This window comes from Mustelus asterias, chromosome 10, assembly GCF_964213995.1.
Source record: "Mustelus asterias chromosome 10, sMusAst1.hap1.1, whole genome shotgun sequence".
In the NCBI taxonomy this organism is placed as follows: Eukaryota; Metazoa; Chordata; class Chondrichthyes; order Carcharhiniformes; family Triakidae; genus Mustelus; species Mustelus asterias.
In genome coordinates this window covers 9,027,124-9,051,353 of record NC_135810.1, presented here as the reverse complement: position 1 = coordinate 9,051,353, position 24,230 = coordinate 9,027,124, and positions in this window count along the sequence as shown.

The following is a 24,230-nucleotide window of genomic DNA, read 5'->3' as shown; positions in this document are numbered from 1 at the left end:
CATTGCATTAATTTGCATTTGCACTTTCTCCATTGCAGTGTCAAGAGTATTATATGGACTAGATAATAAGCTAAGGGAGCTAATTATGAAGTGAAATATTTTATTCATTTGTTTAGTCCCTTTCACCAAGTTAGAATAAAACAATAATACAAATATAAAATGCTGGAAACACTTCGGAAGTCTGGCATCATTTGTGGAGGAAGAATCATAGAATCACTACAGTGCAGAAGGAGGCCATTCAGTCCATTGAGCCTGCACTGACAACAATCCCACCCAAGCGCCATCCCCGTAAGCCCACGTATTTACCCTGCTAGTCCCCCTGACACTACTGGGCAATTTAGCATGGTCAATCAACCTAACTTGCACATCTTTGGAGTGAGGGATAAAACCGGAACACCCAGAGGAAACCCCAAACAGACATAGGAAGAATGTGCAAACTTCAGACAGACAGTCACCCAAGGCTGGAATTGAACCTGGGTCCCCAGTGCTGTGAGGCAGCAATATCAACCACTGTGCCACGGTGCCGCCCTCATAAGCATTAACGTCTCATGTCAGTTTTGACAAAAGATCATTGATTCACAGCATTACCAATTCTCCAAACTTGCCCATGGCTGGGATTGTCCAGCCCTGCTGCAGTAACTCACCCACAGCTGGGATTCTACAGTCCCGCTGTAGTGAATGGAGATTTGGCTGAGTGCCAAATTCCCCGTTCTCGCTGGCAGCAGTGGCAACATTGGGGAATTCCAGACTTTATCTCTCCACAGATGCTGCCAGATCTGTTGCTTATATCTCAGGTTTTCAGTTTTAGTTTGGACTTCCAGCATCCACAGAGCTTTGTTCTTGCAGAATAAAACAATAATGAGTTGACTTCATTAACTTTGTTACTGGGTGCAAATGTTCAGCTGGTATTGGTGTGGTATTACTGTAATTTTATTGTTTCTATTGCAGTATTTGCGAAAGGTTTATTGTTAATCTGTATACAAACACGCTGACTTTACTTCAAAGTCAATTGTTACTCATCAAATGCCAATAAGTCAGCATGTTTTGTAGTTAAGTCATCTTTGAATGTTTAATGTCTCCTTTGATTGATTTTGGAAGGAAAGCATTGTATTATACTTCAGAAACATCATATAAATATACCCCTAACCAGCAGAGGGACTTATCATTTCATATATTCTTGGCTCAAATATTGCTGGCTGACAGATTAGAAAATAAGATGCTGAACCAATAAAGGCAGAGGTAACGGGGGGCGATTTTGCATCCGCATTTGCTGTCAGCGAGAGTTGTGAAACGAGATTCTCGCCAGTGTTTCAATATGTTCTTCACCCCACGCCAGTGAACTCAACTCCACGCCTCGCCAACATAAGGAGAAAACAAAAAAAAAAGTGGCTACAATCGTTGGTGGCTTCAGTCGAAACTGCAGAATTTCATCCAATAACGTCAACACAGTGGGAAAACTAATGAGCTCTAGAGTAACACCAGCATTTTAGACAGTGCCATTCAGATCGCGACACCTTGCTGTGTAAATAAAAATGTTTCCTCATGTCACCTCTGTTCTTTAAAGTCACAGGGCAGAATTTTCCCATCCTGTCTGCCACGGGAATCGTAGTAGGTAGTGGGCGGTGGGGGGTGGCTGACCATGGAAAGGTCTATTGACCTCGGACGGAATTTTCCGGTTTCAGGGCAAGTGAGGCTGGAAAATCCCGCCCAAACGGCGAATGTTTCCCGTCTTGCCCACCATGGGAATCTTAGTGGGCAGGGGCGGGTCATTCAAAGGTCCATTGACCTCGAGTGGGAAGTTCTGGCCTTGGGGTGAGCTCATAGAGCAATACAGCACGGAAACAGGCCCTTCAGCCCAACAGGTCCATCTATGCCCCTCATGATTTCATACACCACAGTATATTCTACCTTCCTACGTTCTCCTACGTTCCAAAAAATAAAGCACCAGCCTGGCCAACCTGTCCCTATAACTCAGGCCCACTAGTCCTGGCAACTTCCTCCGTAAATCTTCTTTGCGCTCTTTCCAGTTTATCAATGTCTTGTCGGCCATTTTATAATTGTGTTCTCTGGTTACAAGCCCATCCACCATTGGAAACACAAGGCTGGCATTCTACTGTACTGTCACACCAGAGGAAGGACCGCAAAGTGCAGCTCAGCATTCAAAAGTCTATTGATGGAACTGGAAAATCCCACCCAAGGTCTTTATTCAGTCAAAGCCATTCAAGGTTTTGAACATCTCTACCAGCTCTCCTATAAACTTATTTCCGAAGGAAAAAATAGCACCAGCTTTTCCAGTCTCTCCACATGACTGATTTATGAAGTCAGTGGTTAGCGCTGCTGTCTCAGAGCACCAAGGACCCGGGTTCAATTCCGGCCAAGGGTGACTGTGTGGAGTTTGTACATTCTCCCTGAGGCTGCGTGGGTTTCCTCCGGGTGCTCCGATTTCCTCCCACACTCCAAAGATGTGCGGGTTGGGTTGACTGGCCATGGTAAATTGCCCCTTATTATCAGGGGCTTTAGCAGGGAAAAATCCTGGGGTTACGGGAATAGGGCTTGGGTGGGATTGTGGTCAGGGCAGACTCAATGGGCTGAAAGGCCTCCTTCTGCACTGTAGGATTCTATGAATCTTTGAAGTCATCTGAACCCTTTTAGTCATTGTATGGTTACGTCAGGCGCTTAAGAACATCTTCTGAAGCCTGAGATTAAATTGAGATTTACCTGGTCTTAGCCATATTTAGTATTTCTTCATACTGAGGATAAAGTTTGATCAAATATAATTAAAGTGCAGAATAACATGACGTGTTTCTCAGTTCAACCTGAGCAAACTATTTTGCAGTTCTTAAGTAAGTTCTAAGGAATCGAGAAGTTTGATATATAAAGGTCAGTTTTAAAAGATCAATGGGCTTACACGCAAAGCCAACAACAAATGTTCACTGGCATGCCCATAATTTACAATCCGCATGCAAGCTCTCACAACAATTACAGAATAGAATCCCTACTGTGCAGAAAGAGGCCATTCGGCCCATCAAGCCTGCACTGACAACAACCCGAGCTAAAGGCATGAAGTTACAGCAGACCACAAGTGAAGCAGATATAATTTCACGACAATCAATGTCAGCTTTTGATTCTCGATTTTAATTCATTCATTGAACTTCTTAAAACTGATCGTTAATCCCACTAGTGACTGTGGTGGGATTTGAACCCATATCCCCAGAGCATTAGCCAGGGGTTTCTCAATTACTAGCCCAGTGACTATCACCACTGCGCTACCACCATCCCTTTTGCTATTAGAATCATAGAATCTCGACAGTGCAGAAGGAGGCCATTCGGCCCACTGAGTGCATATCGACCACAATCCCACCCAGGCCCTTCTCCCGTAACCCCACATATTTACACTGCTAACCCATACTAGGGTCAATTTAGTATGGCCAATCAACCTAACCACTGTGCCACCATGCTGCCCGTATTATGATTGTACTAATTTTCAGTTATTCTGAATGAAATTTGTCTGGTTCATGACAATACAACTGATGCCATCGTTGGAATTTTTGACCTGGAGTTACAGACCCCCTGCCTAACAGGGAGGATCTTACCCCTGCCCACCACCCCCACCCCCTCCCTCACCCTTCCGCTGCCACCATGCAAATGTCCCAACCAATATTTATCCCTCAACTACAAAAACAGATGGTGCAGTCATTCTCACATTGTGGGAGCTTGCTGTGTATATATTGCCTGCCCACGTTTCAACGGTGACTATAAGAGCACTTTGGGATGTCCTGAGATTGCGAAAGATGCTAGCTAAATGCAAGTTCTCCTTTCTTTAATCAGCTGGCTGCCTCAATAAACATGTTCAGTTTCTGAAAGTGTGAGTCATTGCAATTTATTTATCTGATCCCGTTTGACAGTTTTGAAAATTAGCGTCTTCGGGAAAAAAAAACGGTCCCAATAATTATTTCTGGCGGAGAACATATCGAAATTGCTGATCTTTGATGTGAACATGCACATTTGTTTTCAAGAAAGTGTCCAAATCATTGGGCCCAACATTTTCTTCCTGTCAGCTTGAATCCTTTCACTGAGAGTGCAAGAGAGTTCTTTCCGACTTGAATGTTGTCAGGAAAGTCTTAGATTCAGCCTCAATCCAAGAAAACATCTTGTCAGTTTAACGGAAACATAAAATATGATTAATGGAGTCGAGTTAAATGCTCCCTGGCTCAGAAGTCATGAGAAATTTCTCACAATGCACTCTGAAAGGGACTATAAACAAGAACTTACTGTTGGTTAGAGGAGCAGATCGTAAATGAGGGCAGAACATGATTCAAAAGGATCCTGCACACAGTGGTTAGTGGATCAGGAACGTTTCTTTGGTCAATAGGCTAAAGGGCCATAACTCCTTAACTCATTGGTATCCCTCTTCCAGGCCCCCAGTGAATTGGCAAGGGTAGACAGGACGATAATCCTTCCATCTGGAAGGACAAGGGCAGCAGATGCATGGGAACAGCGCCACCCGCAAGTTCCCCTCCAAGCCATTCACCATTCTGACTTGGAAATATATCGGCTGTTCCTTCGCAGTCGCTGGGTCAAAATCCTGGAATTCCCTCCCTAACCGCATTGTGGGTCAACCCACAGCACATGGACTGCAGCGATTCAAGAAGGCAGCTCACCACCACCTTCTCAAGGACAACTAGGGGTGGGCAATAAATGCTGGCCAGCCAGCGATGCTCATGTCCCACGAATGAATAAAATAATAATTGAATCAACTGATGGGAAACTGATGAGGCGGCACGGTGGCACAGTGGTTAGCACTGCTGCCTCACAGCGCCAGAGACCTGGATTCGATTCCCGACTTGGGTCACTATCCGTGTGGAGTCTGCACGTTCTCCCGGTGTCTGGGTGGGTTTCCTTCGGGTGCTCCTGTTTCCTCCCACAGTCTGAAGGACATGCTGGTTAGGTGCATTGGCCAAGTAAGTTCTTCCTCAGAGCACCCGAACAGACGATAGAGTGTGGCGACTCGGGGATTTTCACAGTAACTTCATTGCAGTGTTATGTACTTGTGACACTAATACATTAACTAAGATGCTGAACTGGAAGCCTGATAGTTCTGTGAAAAATCTCAAGCCCCCAGATTCCTGCTAAGCCTTTGGCTGCCCAAGCATCAGAATAACGATCCCATCTCAAATCTTGGCCAGAATGGAAAAAACAATTTGGACCAGTATTCTTATTTCACTGTTTTACTATTCTGTCCCTTCTGGGTGAAGTCAGGGTCATTCATAGAATCATAGAATCCCTACAGTGCAGAAGGAGGCCATTCAATCCACCAATCCTGCAACAACAACAATCCCACCCAGGCCCTATCCCCCTTCACCCCACATATTTACCCTCCTAACCCCTTACCACACATCAGGTGGCATGGTGGTTAGCACTGCTGTACCACAGTTCCAGGAACCTGGGCTCAATTGCAGCATTGGGTCACCGTCTGTGTAGAGTTTGCACGTTCTCTCCATGTCTGTGTGGGTTTCCTCAGCGTGCTCCAGTTACCTCCCACAGTCCAACGATGTGCAGGTAGGTTGATTGGCCATGCTAAATTGACCCTTAGTGTCCCAAGATGTGCAGGCTAGATGGGTTAGCCATTGTAAACGTGTAGGATTGTGGACCTGGGTAAGATGCTCTGTCAGAGAATCGGTACAGAATCTATGGGCTGAATGGCCTCTTCTGCGCGTTTGTGATTCTATTTTTACATATATTTTTCTATATTTAAATGTTGAAGGACACAAGGGCAAAACTCAACTGAGAGGAAATAATAATGGAAAGAGTAACAGAGTCAGAAAGGGAGTAAAATAGGGAAAATGAGAAACAGCAACAAAGAAACACCCCCAAGCACAGTTAGAAAGCAAAGGAAACAGGAAGCTAACAGAGATTGCCAAGGAGTAGACAACAGCTCTTTCCTGAGTAGGGTCTTCATCCCTCCAGGATTGGTCTGGAGTCTCCAGGTATTGAAGATCAATCTCCGTGACACCGCTCTGTCCGAACCGAGAGAAAAATCATCGAAGCATTGAAAAAACTCTTTTTTTGTGACTGTCTTTGAACATTTTTGTTTCACAGGTTTGAAAACTATTGAAAATGGGTGAAAATAAAAGGGCTGTTGGGCTGATAGTCAAGCATCATTGAGTTGGGTAATGAGTCTTAATGCTTTCCAATTGGCGGAGGAAGGCAGTGCATCATATGGATGAATGCATTGACTGACTAATGGCTGAAGCATGGAGCTAAGTGATATGATGAGGCCTCCAGGAATACCTTGAATCACAGCTGGCCACCCTATTCCTCACCAAGTCATTGGTAGAACCAGAATTACTGGTAACATCCAAAAGAATACATAAACTGCAACAGAGATGATAGTTAGCACCACTGCCTCACACTGCTAGGGATCTGGGTTCAAATCCCGGCTTGGGTCACTGGATGGGATTTTATGGCCTCGCTCATCCCAAAACCGTAAAATCCCGCCCAAGGTCAACGGACCTTTCCATGGTCCGCCCCTCACCTGTTCTGATTCCCATGGTATAATTCCGGCCACTGTCTGTGCGGAGTCTGCGCATTCTCCCCATGTCTGCATGGGTTTCCTCCAGGTGCTCCGGTTTACTCCCACAGTCCGAAAGACGTGCTGGTTAGGTGCATTGGCCATGCTAAATTGCCCCTTAGTGCACCCGAACAAGCACCAGAGTGTGTGGCGTCTAGAGAATTTTCACAGTAACTTCATTGCAATGTCAATGTAAGCCTACTTGTGACGTTAATGAATAAACTTTAAAACCTTTCCCTAAATGTTTACTTCTAGTAGTTACAAGGATGATTGGCATAATTAATACCACCTCAGCTTCACAGGCCAGAAGTCTATTGCAAGTCTTTACAATTTATTGCTGACTTTGACAGATAAACAAACATGTTGATGCCCAATTGCATGACATTTGCCAAGAAATAGAATCATAGAATCCTAACTTCTCAGTAGTGGAGGCGCGCTCGGAATGTACAGAACACTTAAGTCAACATTCCAACCCAATCTGAGCAATGCCAAGGGAGATCGATTACGTACTATTATGAAACACATTAAAATTAATTTCAGTTAATTGAATGTTTAATTTCGGCATTCCACAGATGCTCTCACAGTTTGAACTTAATTATTTAAAATGCCATTTAACTTTCTTTTATTAAAATACGTATTTTTTGCGCTGTCCCTCAGGTACATGGGTTCACAGAATTGTTACGAAATGGCAGCGGACCATTTGGCCTACCATTCCTGTGCTAGCTCTCCAAATGAGGAATGTACCTAGTCCCATTCCCCCACCTTCTTGCTTCAACCCTGCACACTCTTCCTTTTTGGAATCCAATTCCCTGTAGAATGCCTTGATCTTTTTTATATTCATTCGTGGGACAAGGGCATCGCTGGCTGGCCAACATTTATTGCCCATCCCTAGTTGCCCTTGGACAGTTGAGAGTCAACCACCTTGCTGTGGCTTTGGAGTCACATGTGGGGCAGACCAGGTAAGGAGGGCAGATTTCTTTCCCTAAAAGACATTAATGAACCAGATGGGTTTTTCCTACAATCGACAATGGCTTCATGGTCATCAGTAGATTCTTAATTCCAGATAATTTTTATTGAATTCAATTCCACCATCTGCCGTGGCAAAATTTGAACCCGGGTCTCCAGAACATTAGCTGAGTTTCTGGATTAATAGGTTAGTGAAAATACCATGAGGCCATTCTTAAGCAGCGCATGTTAGATCCTCGCAACTCACGTTATGAATGGGTTTCTCCTCATGTGTCCATTTTTTCGGTTGCCAATTACCTTAAATCTGTGCTCCTTCGTTCTCAATGTTTCCACCAATGGGAACAGTTTCTCCCAATCAACTCTATGCAGACACTTTGGGTGGGATTTTCTGGCCACACTCGCCCCAAAACCGGAAAATCCCGCCCGAGGTCAACGGACCTTTTGCATGGTCTGTCCCCCGTCCGCTACGATTCCCGTGGCAGTCGGGACAAGACAATTGCCCCCCTTGTAATTTTGAACACCTTTCTCAAATCTCCTCTCACCTCTTCTGCAAGGAAAACAGTGCCAACTTTTCCAATCTCTCCACATAACTGAAATTCCTCATCCTGAAATCATGCTTGTGAAGTATTCCTGAAACCTCTCCAGTGCCTTCACATCTGTCCTAAAGTCTGGTGCCCAGAACTAGATACCAATGCTCCAGTTGATGCCATTGAATGCCTACAGTGCAGAAGGAGGCCATTCTGCCCATCGGGCCTGCACTGACCCTCTGAAAGAGCATACTACTTGGGCTCACTTTACATAAGAATATAAGAACATAAGAAATAGGAGCAGGAGTAGGCCATCTAGCCCCTCGAGCCTGCCCCGCCATTCAATAAGATCATGGCTGATCTGACGTGGATCAGTACCACTTACCCGCCTGATCCCCATAACCCTTAATTCCCTTACCGCTCAGGAATCCGTCCATCCGCGCTTTAAACATATTCAGCGAGGTAGCCTCCACCGCCTCAGTGGGCAGAGAATTCCAGAGATTCACCACCCTCTGGGAGAAGAAGTTCCTCCTCAACTCTGTCTTAAACCGACCCCCCTTTATTTTGAGGCTGTGTCCTCTAGTTTTAACTTCCTTACTAAGTGGAAAGAATCTCTCCGCCTCCACCCTATCCAGCCCCCGCATTATCTTATAAGTCTCCATAAGATCCCCCCTCATCCTTCTAAACTCCAACGAGTACAAACCCAATCTCCTCAGCCTCTCCTCATAATCCAAACCCCTCATCTCCGGTATCAACCTGGTGAACCTTCTCTGCACTCCCTCCAATGCCAATATATCCTTCCTCATATAAGGGGACCAATACTGCACACAGTATTCCAGCTGCGGCCTCACCAATGCCCTGTACAGGTGCATCAAGACATCCCTGCTTTTATATTCTATCCCCCTCGCGATATAGGCCAACATCCCATTTGCCTTCTTGATCACCTGTTGTACCTGCAGACTGGGCTTTTGCGTCTCATGCACAAGGACCCCCAGGTCCCTTTGCACGGTAGCATGTTTTAATTTGTTTCCATTGAGATAGTAATCCCATTTGTTATTATTTCCTCCAAAGTGTATAACCTCGCATTTATCAACGTTATACTCCATTTGCCATATCCTCGCCCACTCACTCAGCCTGTCCAAATCTCTCTGCAGATCTTCTCCGTCCTCCACACGATTCACTTTTCCACTTATCTTTGTGTCGTCTGCAAACTTCGTTACCCTACACTCCGTCCCCTCCTCCAGATCATCTATATAAATGGTAAACAGTTGCGGCCCGAGTACCGATCCCTGCGGCACGCCACTAGTTACCTTCCTCCAACCGGAAAAACACCCATTTATTCCGACTCTTTGCTTCCTGTCGGATAGCCAGTCCCCAATCCACTTTAACACACTACCCCCAACTCCGTGTGCCCTAATCTTCTTCAGCAGCCTTTTATGGGGCACCTTATCAAACGCCTTTTGGAAATCCAAAAACACCGCATCCACCGGTTCTCCTCCATCAACCGCCCTAGTCACATCTTCATAAAAATCCAACATGTTCGTCAAGCACGACTTTCCCCTCATGAATCCATGCTGCGTCTGATTGATCGAACCATTTCTATCCAGATGCCCTGCTATCTCCTCTTTAATAATGGATTCCAGCATTTTCCCTACTACAGACGTTAAGCTGACCGGCCTATAGTTACCCGCCTTTTGTCTCCTTCCTTTTTTAAACAGCGGCGTAACATTAGCCGTTTTCCAATCAACCGGCACTACCCCAGAATGCAACGAGTCAACGAGTTTTGATAAATAATCACTAACGCATCCACTATTACCTCTGACATTTCTTTCAATACCCTGGGATGCATTCCATCCGGACCCGGGGACTTGTCCACCTTCAGTCCCATTAGTCTACCCAGCACTGCCTCTCTGGTAACATTAATCGTATTAAGTATTTCTCCTGCTGCCAACCCTCTATCGTTAATATTTGGCAAACTATTTGTGTCCTCCACCGTGAAGACCGACACAAAAAACGTATTTAAAGACTCAGCCATATCCTCATTTCCCACTATTAACTCCCCCCTCTCGTCCTCCAAGGGTCCAACATTCACTCTAGCCACTCTATTCCTTTTTATATATTTATAAAAACTTTTACTATCATTTTTTATATTAATTGCTAGCCTAGCTTCATAGTCTATCCTTCCTTTCTTTATCGCTTTCCTGCCCTATCACCGTAACCCCGCACATTGATCATGCCAAACCACTAGGGGTATGGATCCCACACACACTGACTCTCACTGGGGTACGGGTTCCACACCCACTAACTCTCACTGGGGTACGAGTCCCACACACACTGACTCTCACTGGGGTACGGGTCCCACACACACTGACTCTCACTGGGGTACGGGTCCCACACACACTGACTCTCACTGGGGTACACATCTTTGGACACCAAGGGGCAATTTAGCATGGTCAATCCACCTAACCTACACATCTTTGGACACCAAGGGGGAATTTAGCATGGCCAATCCACCTAACCCGCACATCTTTGGACTGTGAGAGGTGCACCCGCATGCAGACATGGGGAGAACATGCAAACTCCACACAGACAGTGATCCAAAGCCAAAATTGAAGCCAGGTCCCTGGTGCTGTGAGGCAGCAGTGCTAACCACTGTGCCACCGTGCCACCAAACGAGCATTTTGTACTATTTAGTGTAACTTCTTTCTTTACTCTATATCCCTGTTAACAAAACCTAGCAAATCGTCTGCTTTAATAATCATGTTCTCAACCTATCCTGCCACGCTCAATGATTTATATACATATACACCCAGGTCCCTTTGCTCTTGCACCCTCTTATGAATTGCAGGCAATTCTTTATTCAAAAGGTCTTTTCCGTTAATTCCCCACTTTTGTATAATCTTCTCCATTTATTGTTTCCAAGAAAAACTGGGTAACCTGCACTTCCCCTATGTTTTTGTTAATGTTTATCAGCTGTCAGGTCAACCTCTGATGGCAATATTGTTCCCAAAGAAGAATCTTTGTTCTTTTAACACAAGGGTTCATCTGATGTAAAATTGGGAATCCACAATGTAAAGCCTGAAACTTCCGTGCTGCACCAAGACTCTGCGAATAAACTGTCGAGAGTGACTCCGAAATTAATTGCAAAGATATTCTCTACCCTGGAGAGTTATGGATGCTCAATAATTGAGTACATTTGACACAGGGGTCAATAGATTTTATTCCACACCAAGGGAATTACCGGATATGAGAATAGTGCAGAAAGGTGGTGTTGAAACTATGATGTTACTGATTGGCGGCAGACAGACACGAAGGGTTAAATGGGTTCCTGTTTATTATGCTCTTGTGCAGCCTTTTCTGGTGAAAGCTCTTTCACCAACAGAATATGTAACACGGATGGCCAATTTACTATTTTCCTACAAACACTCTTGGACTTATAACTTTATTATCAGAATCATAGAGTCCCACAGAGCAGAAGGAGGCCATTCGGCCCATCAAGCCTGCAATGACAACAACCCCACCCAGGCCCTATCCCCGTAACCCCATGTATTTATTCTGCTAATCCCCCTGACACGAAGGGGCAAGTTAGCATGGCCGATCCATCTAACGTACAGAGAATCATAGATTCATAGAATCTTACAGTGCAGAAGGAGGCCCTTCGGCCCATCAAGTCTGCACCAACAACAGTCCTACCCAGGCCCTATCCCCATAACCCCATGTATTTACCCTAGCTAATCCTCCTCACACTAAGGGGCAATTTAGGTTGGCCAATCAACCTAACCTGCACACCTTCAGGGTGTACGAGGAAACCGGAGAACCCAGAGGAAACCCACGCAGACACGAGGAGAATATACAGACTCCACACAGGCATTCACCCAAGGCCAGAATTGAACCCAGGTCCCTGGCACTGTGAGGCAGCAGTGCTAACTACTGTGCCACCATGCCGCCCCAAAGTAAAATATTAAGTAAAATATTGCTGAAATAGTGCACAATCTTAACTCCTTTGGATTCACTGTTCTTATGGAAAAAGGCAAGGATGCATCGGAAATCAAAGTTCTGAACTGGGTGAAGGCTGATTTTAATAAACACCGGATATGATTGGCCAGAGTGAACTGGGAGCAGACACTTTTAGGTAAATCTGTGACGGAGCAGTGGAACACATTCATAGCTCCTTGAAAGTGGAGTCACAGGTGGACAGGGTAGTGAAGAAGGCATTCAGCATGCTTGGTTTCATTGGTCAGAACATTGAATACAGGAGTTGGGATGACTTGTTGAAGTTGTCCAAGACATTGGTAAGGCCACACTTGGAATACTGTGTACAGTTCTGGTCACCCTATTATAGAAAGGATATTATTAAACTAGAAAGAGTGCAGAAGATGCTTCTGGGACTTGATGGTTTGAGTTATAAGGAGAGGCTGGATAGACTGGGACTTTTTTCTCTGGAGCGTAGAAGGCTGAGGAGATCTTATAGCGGTCTATAAAATAATAAGGGGCATAGATCGGCTAGACAGTCAATATCTTTTCCCAAAACTGGAGGGCATAGGTTTAAGGTGAGAGGGGAGAGATACAAAAGGGTCCAGAGGCGCAATTTTTTCACACAGAGGGTGGTGAGTGTCTGGAACAAGCTGCCAGAGGTAGTAGTAGAGGCAGGTGAAATTTTGTGTTTTAAAAAGCATTTAGACAGTTACATGGGTAAGATGGGTATAGAGGGATATGGACCAAATGCGGGCAATTGGGGCTAGCTTAGGGGTTTAAAAAAAAGGGCAGCATGGACAAGTTGTGTGTGGAGCTGGAGGATGGAAGTTGGGTTTTAAATGGATACCTTTTGTTCACTAGTGAGAGAGACAATGCGGGTATAGAAAACGGAGAGAACAAATTAGCATCGACAGAGAGGACTGGCAGGCTTAAAAGTATATAAATTTCCAAGACCAGATGAAATGTATCCCAGGCTGTTGAGTGAAGCAAGGGAGGAATTAGCAGGGGCGCTGGCAATAATTTTCAATTCCTCTCTGGCCACAGGAGAGGTGCCGGAGGATTGGAGGACAGCCAATGTGGTACCATTATTCAAGAAGGGAGGAAGGGATAAATCAGGAAACTACAGGGCAGTCAATCGAAGCTCAGTAGCGGGGAAACCATTGGAAGCAATTCTGAGAAACAGAATTAATCCGCATTTGGAGAGGCAGGGATTAATCAAGAACAGTCAGCGTGGTTTTGTTAAGGGGAGGCCATGTCTGATCTCCCTAATTGAATTTTTCAAATAGGTGACCAGGTGTGTCGATGAAGGCAATGCATTTGATGTAGTCTTCTTGGACTTTGGCAAGGCTTTTGACAAGGTCCCACATGGGAGACTGACAGAGAAGGCAAGAGGCCATGGGACCCAAGGTAATTTGGCAAATTGGATCCAGAATTAGCTGAGTGGCAGGAAGCAGAGGGTGATGATCAAGGGTGTTTTTCAGACTGGAAGACTGTGTCCAGTGGAGTCCCACAGGGTTCAATATTGGGGCTCTTGCTGTTTGTGGTTGATATAAATGACCAATAGGTTTATTTGGTAGCATAAGCTTTCAGAACGCTGCTCCTTCACTGTGAGGCAGCAGTGCTAACCACTGTGCCACCCCAAAGTAAAATATTAGGTTCACCCGTTGAAGGAGCAGCGCTCCGAAAGGCTTTAACCTGGTATTGTGCGACTTCTTACTGTGTCCACCCAGTCCAACGCCGGCATCTCCACATCATTATACAAATGATTTAGACATGAATGTCGGAGGATCGATTAGTAAGTTTGCGGATGATATGAAAATTGGTAGGGTGGAAAATAGTGAAGAGGATAGCCTTAGTTTACAGGATGATATAGACGGGCTGCTCAGTAACAAATGGAATTCAACCTGGATAAGTGTGAGGTGATGCACTTGGGCAGGACAAAGGAGACATAATAACGGGTGACATGGTGGCACCGTGGTTAGCACTGCTGCATCACTGCGCAAGGGACCCGGGTTCGATTTCCAGCTTGGGTCACTGTCTGTGTGGAGTTTGCACATTCTTCCTGTGTCTGCGTGGGTTTCCTCCAGGTGCTCCGGTTTCCTCCCACAGTCTGAAAGACGTGCTGGTTAGGTGCATTGACCTGAACAGGCGCCGGACTGTGGCGACTAGGGGAATTTCACAGTAACTTCTTTGCAGTGTTAATGTAAGCCTTACCTATGACGAATAAATACACTTTTAAATGTTATAGAATCCCTACAGAGCAGAAGGAAGCCATTTGGCCGACCACAATCCCACCCTGGCCCTATTCCCATATTTACCCTACTAATCCCCCTGACACTCGGGTCAATTTAGCATGGCCAATCAACCTAACCCACACAGCTTCGGACTACGGGAGGAAACCGCAGCACCTGGGGAAATCCACGCAGATACGGGGAGAACGTGCAAACTCCACACAGACAGTGGCCCGAGGCCGTAATTGAACCCTGGTCCTTGGCGCTGCGAGGCAGCAATGCTAACCACTGTGCCTCCCCTGGCATGATCCTGGGAAACAGCGAGGATCAGAGGAACCTTGGTGTGCATGTACATTGGTCCCTTAAGGTAAAGGGCAAGTAGATAAAGTGGTTAAGAAGGCATTATGGTATACTTGCATTTATTTGCCAAAATTTACCAGGATGCATCCTGGGCTGGAGAGTTTTGGTGATGAAAAGAGATTGGATAGACTGGGGTTATTTTCCTTGGAGCAGAGGTGACTGAGGGGGGGACATGATAGCGATGTATAAAATTACGAGGAGCATAAATAGAGTAGATAGGAAGAAACATTTCCCCTTTGTGGAGGGATCACTGGCTGGGGGGCACAGATTTAAGGTAAGGGGCAGGAGGTTTAGAGGGGATGTGAAGAAAAGTATTTTCACCCAGGGAGCGGTGGGAGTCTGTAACTCACTCCCTGAAAGGATGGTGGAGGCAGAGACCCTCATAACATTTAAAAAATATTTTGATATGCACTTGCGATACCAAGGCATACAAGACTATTGATCAAGTGCTGAAAAAAAGGATTAGAATAGTCGATTGGGGTTTGTCTTTGACTGGTGAAGACTCAGCGGGCTAAAAGGCCTTATTCTGTGCCGTAGACCTCCATAGAAACATAGAAACTAGAAGCAGGAGTAGGCCATTCGGCCCTTCGAACCTGTTCCACCATTCATTAAGTTGATCTTTCTCTGCACCCTAGCTATGACTATCACACTACATTCTGCACTCTCTCATTTCCTTCTCTATGAATGGTATGCTTTATCTGTATAACATGCAAGAAACAATACTTTTCACTATATGTTATTACATGTGACAATAATAAATAAAATAAAATCAAAATTTTGATCATGACTGATCATCAAATTCAATATCCTGATGTCCCTTTCCTTCATACCCCTTGTTCCCTTTAGCCCCAAGAGCTATATTTAATTTTTTCTTGAAATCAGACAATGTTTTGGCCTCAACTACATTCTGTGGTAGTGAATTCCACACATTCACCACCCTCTGGGTGAAGAAATTTCTCCTCACCTCAGTTCTAAAGATTTACCCCTTATCCTCACACTAGTTCTGGACTCCCCCACCATTGGGAACATTCTTTCTGAATCTACCCTGTCTAACCCTGTTAGAATTTTATGAGTTTCTATGAGATCCCCTCTCGCTCTTCTAAACTCCAGTGAATAGAATCCTAACCGACTTAATCTCCTCATATGATAGACCTGCCATCCCAGGAATCAGCCTGGTAAACCTTCGCTGTACTCCCTCTATAGCAAGGACATCCTTCCACAGATAAGGACACCAAAACTGCACACAATACTCCAGGTATGGCCTCACCAATGCTCTATACAATTGCAGCAAAACATCGCGATTGTTATATACAAATCTTCTCGCTCTGAAGGCCAACATACTATTTGCCTTCTTTACAGTCTGTTGTACCTGCGTGCTTACTTTCAGCGACTGATGTACGAGAACTCCGAGGTCTCGTTGAGTATCCACCTCTCTCAATTTACACCCATTCAAGTAATAGTCTGTCCAAAGTGGATAACCTCGCATCTATCCACATTACACTGCATCTGGCATGCAGATGCCCACACTCTCAGCCTGTCCAAATCACGCTGAAGCATTTCTGCATCCTCCTCACAGCTCACCCTCCCACTCAACTTTGTATCATCTTCAAATCTGGAGATAATATATTCAGTTCCCTCTTCCAAATCATTCATCTCTAATGTGAATAATGTGAACAGATCCCTGCGGAACTCCACTAGTCACTGGCTGCCAATCAGAAAAAGACCCATTTATGCGGCACGGTAGCACAGTGGTTAGCACTGCTGCTTCACAGCTCCAGGGTCCTGGGTTCGATTCCCGGCTTGGGTCACTGTCTGTGTGGAGTTTGCACATTCTCCTCGTGTCTGCGTGGGTTTCCTCCGGGTGCTCCGGTTTCCTCCCACAGTCCAAAGATGTGCAGGTTAGGTTGATTGGCCATGCTAAAATTGCCCCTTAGTGTCCTGAGATGCGTAGGTTAGAGGGATTAGCGGGTAAATGTGTAGGGATAAGGGAATAGGGCCTGGGTGGGATTGTGGTCGGTGCAGACTCGATGGGCCGAATGGCCTCTTTCTGCACTGTAGGGTTTCTATGGTTTCTATGCCAACTCTTTGCTTCCTATCTGCTAACCAGCTATCTATCCATCTCAAGACATTACCTGCAATCCCATGTGCTGTAACTTTACATGGTAGTCTGCTATGTGAGACCTTGTCGAAAGCCTTCTGAAAGTCTAAATAAATCAGATCCATTGGTTCTCCTTGGTCAATTCAAGTTACAGCCTTAAGAAATTCCAGTAGATTCATCAAGCATGACTTCTCTTTTGTAAATCCATGCTGACTTTGTCTGATTATACCACTACCTTCCAAATGCCGAGTTATGAAATTCTTGATAATAGACTCTAGCAACTTGCCCAGTACCAACGTTAGGCTCACTGGTCTATAGTTCCCTGTTTTCTCCCTATCTCCCTTTTTGAATAATGGACTTACATGAGCTATCCTCCAATCTTTAGGAATTATTCCAGAGTCCAAAGAATTTTGGAAAGTAACCACCAATGGATCTACTATTTCTAGGGCCACTTCCTTAAGTACTCTGGGATGAAGATTATTAGGAGAGTTATCCGCCTTCAATCCCATCAATTTCCCCAAAACCATTTCTCTACTAAGGCTCCTCACTAAAACATGTTTCTCTCAGCACTTCTGGTACATTATTCGTGTCTTCCTTTGTGAAGACTGAAGCAAAGTACAAATTTAATTCCTCAGGCATTTCTTTATTCCCCATGAATCTATCACTCTAATACTTACAACTAAATTTGTCTGGTGCACAGAAACAGACCATTCGGCCCCATTAGTCAAGGCTGTTTCTCTGTTCCACACAAGCCTTATTTCATTGAACCCCATCTACGTACCCTTCGTAGTCCCAATATGTAAATTATGCTCGCTAAAGGGTCTCTTCCCTTCACCATGAAACAGAATCAAACATGTGTGTCTAGAATTTCATGTACAATGCTATAATAAACTTGCTTTGGACAGGATCAATCTGAATATTGATTTGCCAAATCTCTCAAGAATATGACCACAGTGAAGCACTTAATTAAGTGCAACCTAAAAGGACTTAATAGTTCCAACTGTGACCTTTGTATGCCCATTGTTGCTTGGTATACTTTTCACTGTGTTGCCCTAGGTTTTACTGTGTTATGCACTCAGTCAGTTGCTTAGTATACTCCTTCCATTGGCTGCTGTCCTGAAATGTTAAAGCATCAACACCTTTAGCTGCCAAGGGCATCAATTTCTGAGAGAACACAGCAAAATGTCACTAACAGTACTTTAGTGAAGAGCTCCATCATTCAGCCTCTGATTAATATCATCGGGAGGTTCAGTATGGGCAATTACAAAAATGGAAACTGATGCTTAGCATGCATCAGCAGAACCTCAATCACCATAAACATCAGACAAATTTAGTTACAAGTCTTGCACTGTTTCAGCAATAGATTACTGAATTGCAAAATAATTTGATGTCCAGGATTGCAGAACATTGTCTGGATAAATGTAGTCACTCGTTGCATTGAAATACTTTCAGTGAACCTGGTTTCACCACTGGGTAAATGTCCAATAAGAAAGGAAAACAGAGCAACGTAAGATTTGGACCAAGGGTTGATTGACCCTTTGAGCCTGCTCCATCATTCAGTAAGATCATGAATGAACTTTGACCTCGCCCCCACTTCCTTGCACTGTCTCCATATCCATTGATTCCCAAAAATCTATTATCATAAAATATCATAGAGTCCCTACAGTGCAGGAAGAGGCCATTCAGCCCATTGAGTCTGCAACAACAACAATCCTACCCAGGCCCTATCCCCATATATTTACACTGTTATTCTCTCTAACCAATGCACCTCAGGACACTAAGGGGCAATTTAGCATGGCCAATGCACCTAACCCGCACATCTTTGGACTGTGGAAGGAAACCGGGGCACCCGGAGGAAACCCATGCAGACACGGGGAGAATGTGGAAACCCCACACAGACAGTGACCCAAGCCGGGAATTGAACCCGGTCCCTGGCGCTGTGCCACCGTGCATAGTGGTTAGCACTATTGTCATCTCTATTTTGGATACCATCAATTACCGAGAACCCACAGCCCTTCGGGATAAAGAATTCCAAGGGTTCACAACCTTCTAAGTGGTTTAACTTCTCCTTTTGGCTGACCCCCTGTTCAGAGATTATAGACTGAATTTTCGGGTGCAAGGCCCTACACCTCAGAGGAAATGAGGGTCACCAATAGTTACAGACTATCCACAGGCAAATGGCACAGTTATCCCTTGTGTCTCTGTCATCTGTCCAGTAACCAATCCTTGCTAGCATCACTCTCAATCTCATGACCTTAATCTTTACATCATAACATCTATATATCGGCGGCACGGTAGCACAGTGGTTAGCACTGCTGCTTCACAGCTCCAGGGTCCCGGGTTCGATTCCCGGCTTGGGTCACTGTCTGTGTGGAGTTTGCACATTCTCCTCGTGTCTGCGTGGGTTTCCTCCGGGTGCTCCGGTTTCCTCCCACAGTCCAAAGATGTGCGGGTTAGGTTGATTGGCCAAGTTAAAAATTGCCCCTTAGAGTCCTGGGATGTGTAGGTTAGAGGGATTAGTGAGTAAATATGTGGGGGTAGGGCCTGGGTGGGATTGTGGTCGGTGCAGACTCGATGGGCCGAATGGCCTCCTTCTGCACTGTAGGGTTTCTATGACTTCTATATTAAAAAGCATTTAGACAGTTACACTGGTAAGATGGGGAGAGAGGGATATGGACCAAACGTGGGCAATTGGGATTACCTTAGTGGCTAAAAAAAGAGCAGCATGGACAAGTTGGGCTGAAGGGCCTGTTTCCATGCTGTAAACCTCTATGACCTCGGCACGGTAGCACAGTGGCTAGGGCGGCACGGTAGCACAGTGGTTAGCACTGCTGCTTCACAGCTCCAGAAACCTGGGTTCGATTCCCGGCTTGGGTCACTGTCTGTGTGGAGTTTGCACATTCTCCTCGTGTCTGCGTGGGTTTTCTCCGGGTGCTCCGGTTTCCTCCCACAGTCCAAAGATGTGCGGGTTAGGTTGATTGGCTATGCTAAAAAATTGCCCCTTAGTGTCCTGAGATGCGTAGGTTAGAGGGATTAGCAGGTAAAATATGTAGGGATATGGGGGTAGGGCTTGGGTGGGATTGTGGTCGGTGCAGACTCGATGGGCCGAATGGCCTCTTTCTGTACTGTAGGGTTTCTATGATTCTATGATTCTATGACCTCCAGTGTAGCACTTTATTGAATTAGTTATGAAAATCGAATTAAATTACAACCATTGACTCTTTAACTTGCTTTAAAAGCTTTTGAGATATCGGGCAGCACGGTGGTACAATGGTTCGCACTGCCGCCTCACAGCACCAAGGGCCCAGGTTCGATTCCGGTCTTGGGTGAGTGTTTGTGTGGAATTTGTAAGTTCTCCCCGTGTCTGCGTGAGGTTTCTCTGGTGCTCTGGTTTCCTCTGACAGACCGAAGATGTGCAGGTTAAGTAGATTGGGTGCTAAATTGCCCCTTAGCATCCAAAGATGTGTAGGTTAGGTGGACTCGCCATGGTAAATGCACGGGATTACAGGGATAGGGTGGGAGTGTGGGTCTGAGTTGGGTGCTCTTTCGGAGAATCAGTGCAGACTTGATGGACCAAATGGCCTCTTTCGGCACCATAGCGATTCTATGATTCTGTATTGTATCATTGGGATAAGCAGCCAATATATGCAAATTAACAATTTAAGCTTTATTAAATATAGTTCCATTTGTAACACCTTTAATATGTGTTTACCTCTAACCTTCAGAAGTTATTATAATTTCTTTCTCTGTTTCAAACATTAAAATCTTGAAAGCATGTTTCACAACAGTGTTAAATGAAATTATTTATTGTACAATTTTATGCTCCTACACATATGGGATTTAAAAGAAGGATATATAAATCTTGCAGCTTGGATGATCTAAACCACCCCTGCTTCATAAGCATAACTGCTTTTAAATCCATTCCCCGACAAGTATAAATTAATGACACTGTGTATTTAACAATCAACATACAATACGGCAATAGGGAAGAATATAGGAACATAGGAACATAGGAAATATGAACAGGAGTAGATCATTCAGCCCATCGAGTCTGCTCCGGCATTCAAACGAGATCAAGACTGTTAATACTCCACGTTTATTGTGCTTAAGTAAGCAACATGTTATAGAATTGTCCTGTGTTGGTCATGTTGAATGGGTGGATGCAATGTTGCACCATAGTATTGTTGTCTACCCAAATGTGTAATTGCTTCAAGGCACATCTCTCATTCAGCAATATGCAGATGAGCTGGAGTGGAAGCTTGAGAAAATTAGTGAGATTTTGGGTGGAATCGAATCCTTAATTGTGTCCAAAGTGAAAAACCCTGGATAAAGGCAAAATGCTGTGGAATCTGAAACAAAAACAGAAAATGCTGGAAAATCTCTGCAGGTCTGACAGCATTTGTGGGGGGAGAATAGAGCCAACGTTTCGAGTCCGGATGACCCCTCATCAGAGCTGTCCCTATTCTCTCTCCACAGATGTTATCAGACCTGCTGAGATTTTCCAGCATTTTCTGTCTGTGGGTGGAATTTTCCCATCCCTCCCGCCACGGGAATTGTAGCGGGTGGTGGGGGGAGGGGGGGCGGACCACGCAAAGGTCCGTTGATCCCAGGTGGGACGTTCTGGCCTTGGGGTGAGCGCGGCCGGAAAATCCCACCCCTTTGTGTGTGAAAAATCCTGAACCTGGCTGAAGAAAACCAGAGCATGGAATGTATATTGTTAAATATGTGATGTCGTGACCTTGTGGGGAATGATGCTTAATAAGTAATAAAGAGTACATTTATTAATGCAAAACAGTATAAAATAATGCCTTCTATGCTCAGTTCAAGACCGCTGCCAAAAGTTAAATGACTTCTGCTTTTCTTAATGTGCAATCACTATAATTGGCAGGGTTGGAGGTTGAAGTGTCTGCTGATATTGAAGATGGAATTTCTTTACATTTGAGAAGCCACCATAACACAAATTGCAATCTTTAACCTTTCCACTCAGATAATGTGGGAACAGTGCAAGTAACTAAAGAATTAACAAAAAGAATCTTTAATATCAGGAAAAGGTTTCCTGCTCAGTATTCTGTGGGCATGGTTTGAAAGTCAACTCGCATTTTCCCTTTGTTCGGCTTGTGGCTATTTAAATTTAGCCTTCACACCGACAAAATTCAAGCCCGGTTCCACTCAGCAGAACAGAAGCTCTCCGCGAAGAGGCTACAATCAACTGTTAGCTAGTTTGACTTTTTAATGCGGTGTTAAGAGATTTTTTATTACTCTGCACTTTTACAGTTTCAGCTCAAACCTGAATATTCCCGACAAATGAGGACAAAGCACTTTCAATAGCGTTGCAATAAAATAATTTCAGTACACAAGGGGAGCTGTTCAGGTCAACCTGTTGTGTGTACACCTAATTTCCCAGTAAAAAGCAATGCAACTGAGCCTTACTACAAGGTCAACATCTCATTAAATTCATTGCATTGCACCATTGGTCAAATTATGACAAGGTTACGTTTCTTCATCACGTGGCCCCGCTTGAAACGTGTCTTTAATTCGAACAAATCAATCATTTTTGGTTGCGTCCCAGCATAATTTAGTAATTTAAAATATAATGTTACATAAATAATAAGCATGTGTAATATTTTCAAATGGGCAAAATATTCTTGGTCTGATAAACCCTTCGAGATTATATTGGCAGGTGTATGGGTTGTAATTTATACATTCAATGTATGATGAGGTAAGAGATATTACCAGGCATTATATAATCTGCATAATTTATTCATTGTTTCATTTTTAATGTTTTATTACACAAAACACAATCTTGTGTAAACTCGGAGTCTAATCAGGAAACCTTGGAAACAGAAATCATTCAATTTATGAGGAAGAGCTTCATAAGTCTCTGATCGACTTTGCCACTTGGGAGTTAGCTGCACGACTTGCTCTTGGAATAAACTATTTATGCAACATCTGTGGTAAGAATGACATTAGGTAAATGGCTGTTTTCTCAAGCATGTCGGATTCAGAACTTATTCCATTGCAGGTAAGATTTCAGCCTATTGGAACTGCTTTACCGCAAACCTCAAGCAACAGGGAGGAAGCAAATGAAACAAGTCAGCTGTAACCAAAGCCAACACCAAAGAAACGGGATTTGAATCATCTAAACCTACACGGCGCTTCAATGGAATTTATTCATGCTAAGCACTCCTGTACTAATTACATAGAATTTACAGCATTCTAACAGGACAGTCAGCCCATGCTGGTGTTTCTGCTCCCCATTAGGCTTCTCCTATCTTATATTATCTTATTCAAGCAGTGCATCCTTCCATTTCTTTCTCACTTTTGTGCTCATATGGCTTCCCCCGAAAGTAAATCCACCCTCATGTGAGAGTTAGTTTCCTGTTCCAACCATGCACTGGTTAGACCGTGATGGTGATCAAAATCCAGATACGATAGGGGATCCGATCCCAGGGTGGGATTTTCCCGCCCTGTCCCACCTGTTGGTGGGATCCTCTGCCATTGAAAATTCTTAGCCCCAGTGGGGATTTTCAGAGTAGCTGCATTGCAGTGTTAACGTAAGCCTACTTGTGACTAATAAATAAACTTTAAAATAAACTTTAATCTTGAAAATTTCTTTTGTGGGATGTGGGTGTCACGGGCAAGGCCAATATTTGTTGCCCATTTCTAATTGCTCCAACTGAGTCGCTCGCTTGGCCAGTTCAGAGGATAACTAAGGGTCGACCACATTACTGTGCGTCTGGAGTAACGTGTAAGCCAGACCAGATAAGGAGAGCAGAGTTATTACCTGAAATGTGTACCAGCTGGATTTTTGCAACAATCCATGTCACTAACCAGCCATTCAAGGCTTTTAGTAAAAAGTCTAAAGTTTATTTGTTAGTCACAAGTAAGGCTTACATTAACACTGCAATGAAGTTACAGTAAAATCCCCCTAATTGCCACACTGCAGCATCCGTTTGGGTCAATGCACCCAACCAGCACGCCTTTCAGATTGTGGGAGGAAACTGGAGCACCTAGAGGAAACCCACCCAGACACGGGGAGAATGTGCAAACTCCACACAGACAGTGACCCAAACCGGGAATTGAACCCGGGTCCCTGGCGAAGTGAGGCAGCAGTGCTAACCACTGTGTCACTGTGTAATTAATTCAACTTAAATTTCAGCAGCTGCTGTGGGATTTGAACATATGTCCCCAGACCATAAACCTGGGCCTCTGGATTACTCATGCAGTGACAGAACCACTACACCACCCTCTCCCCAAGCTGCCCACTGGTTCTCTACAGCACTAAGAAGGCCCAGACACACCCTATGGAGGCCTTGTTCCACTTTGTGTGATGCCCAACCATGAACTGGAGAGACCAGTAGGCCCCTCAGAGAATGCCTCATCTTCCACCGTACTTTGACCGCAACTCGCATGCTGGACCCCAAACCACTTGTATGAATTGGAACTCCCTTCGGCCCCATTTCTAGTCCATCATTTACCTTGCAAAGGGTGAACAGAAGATC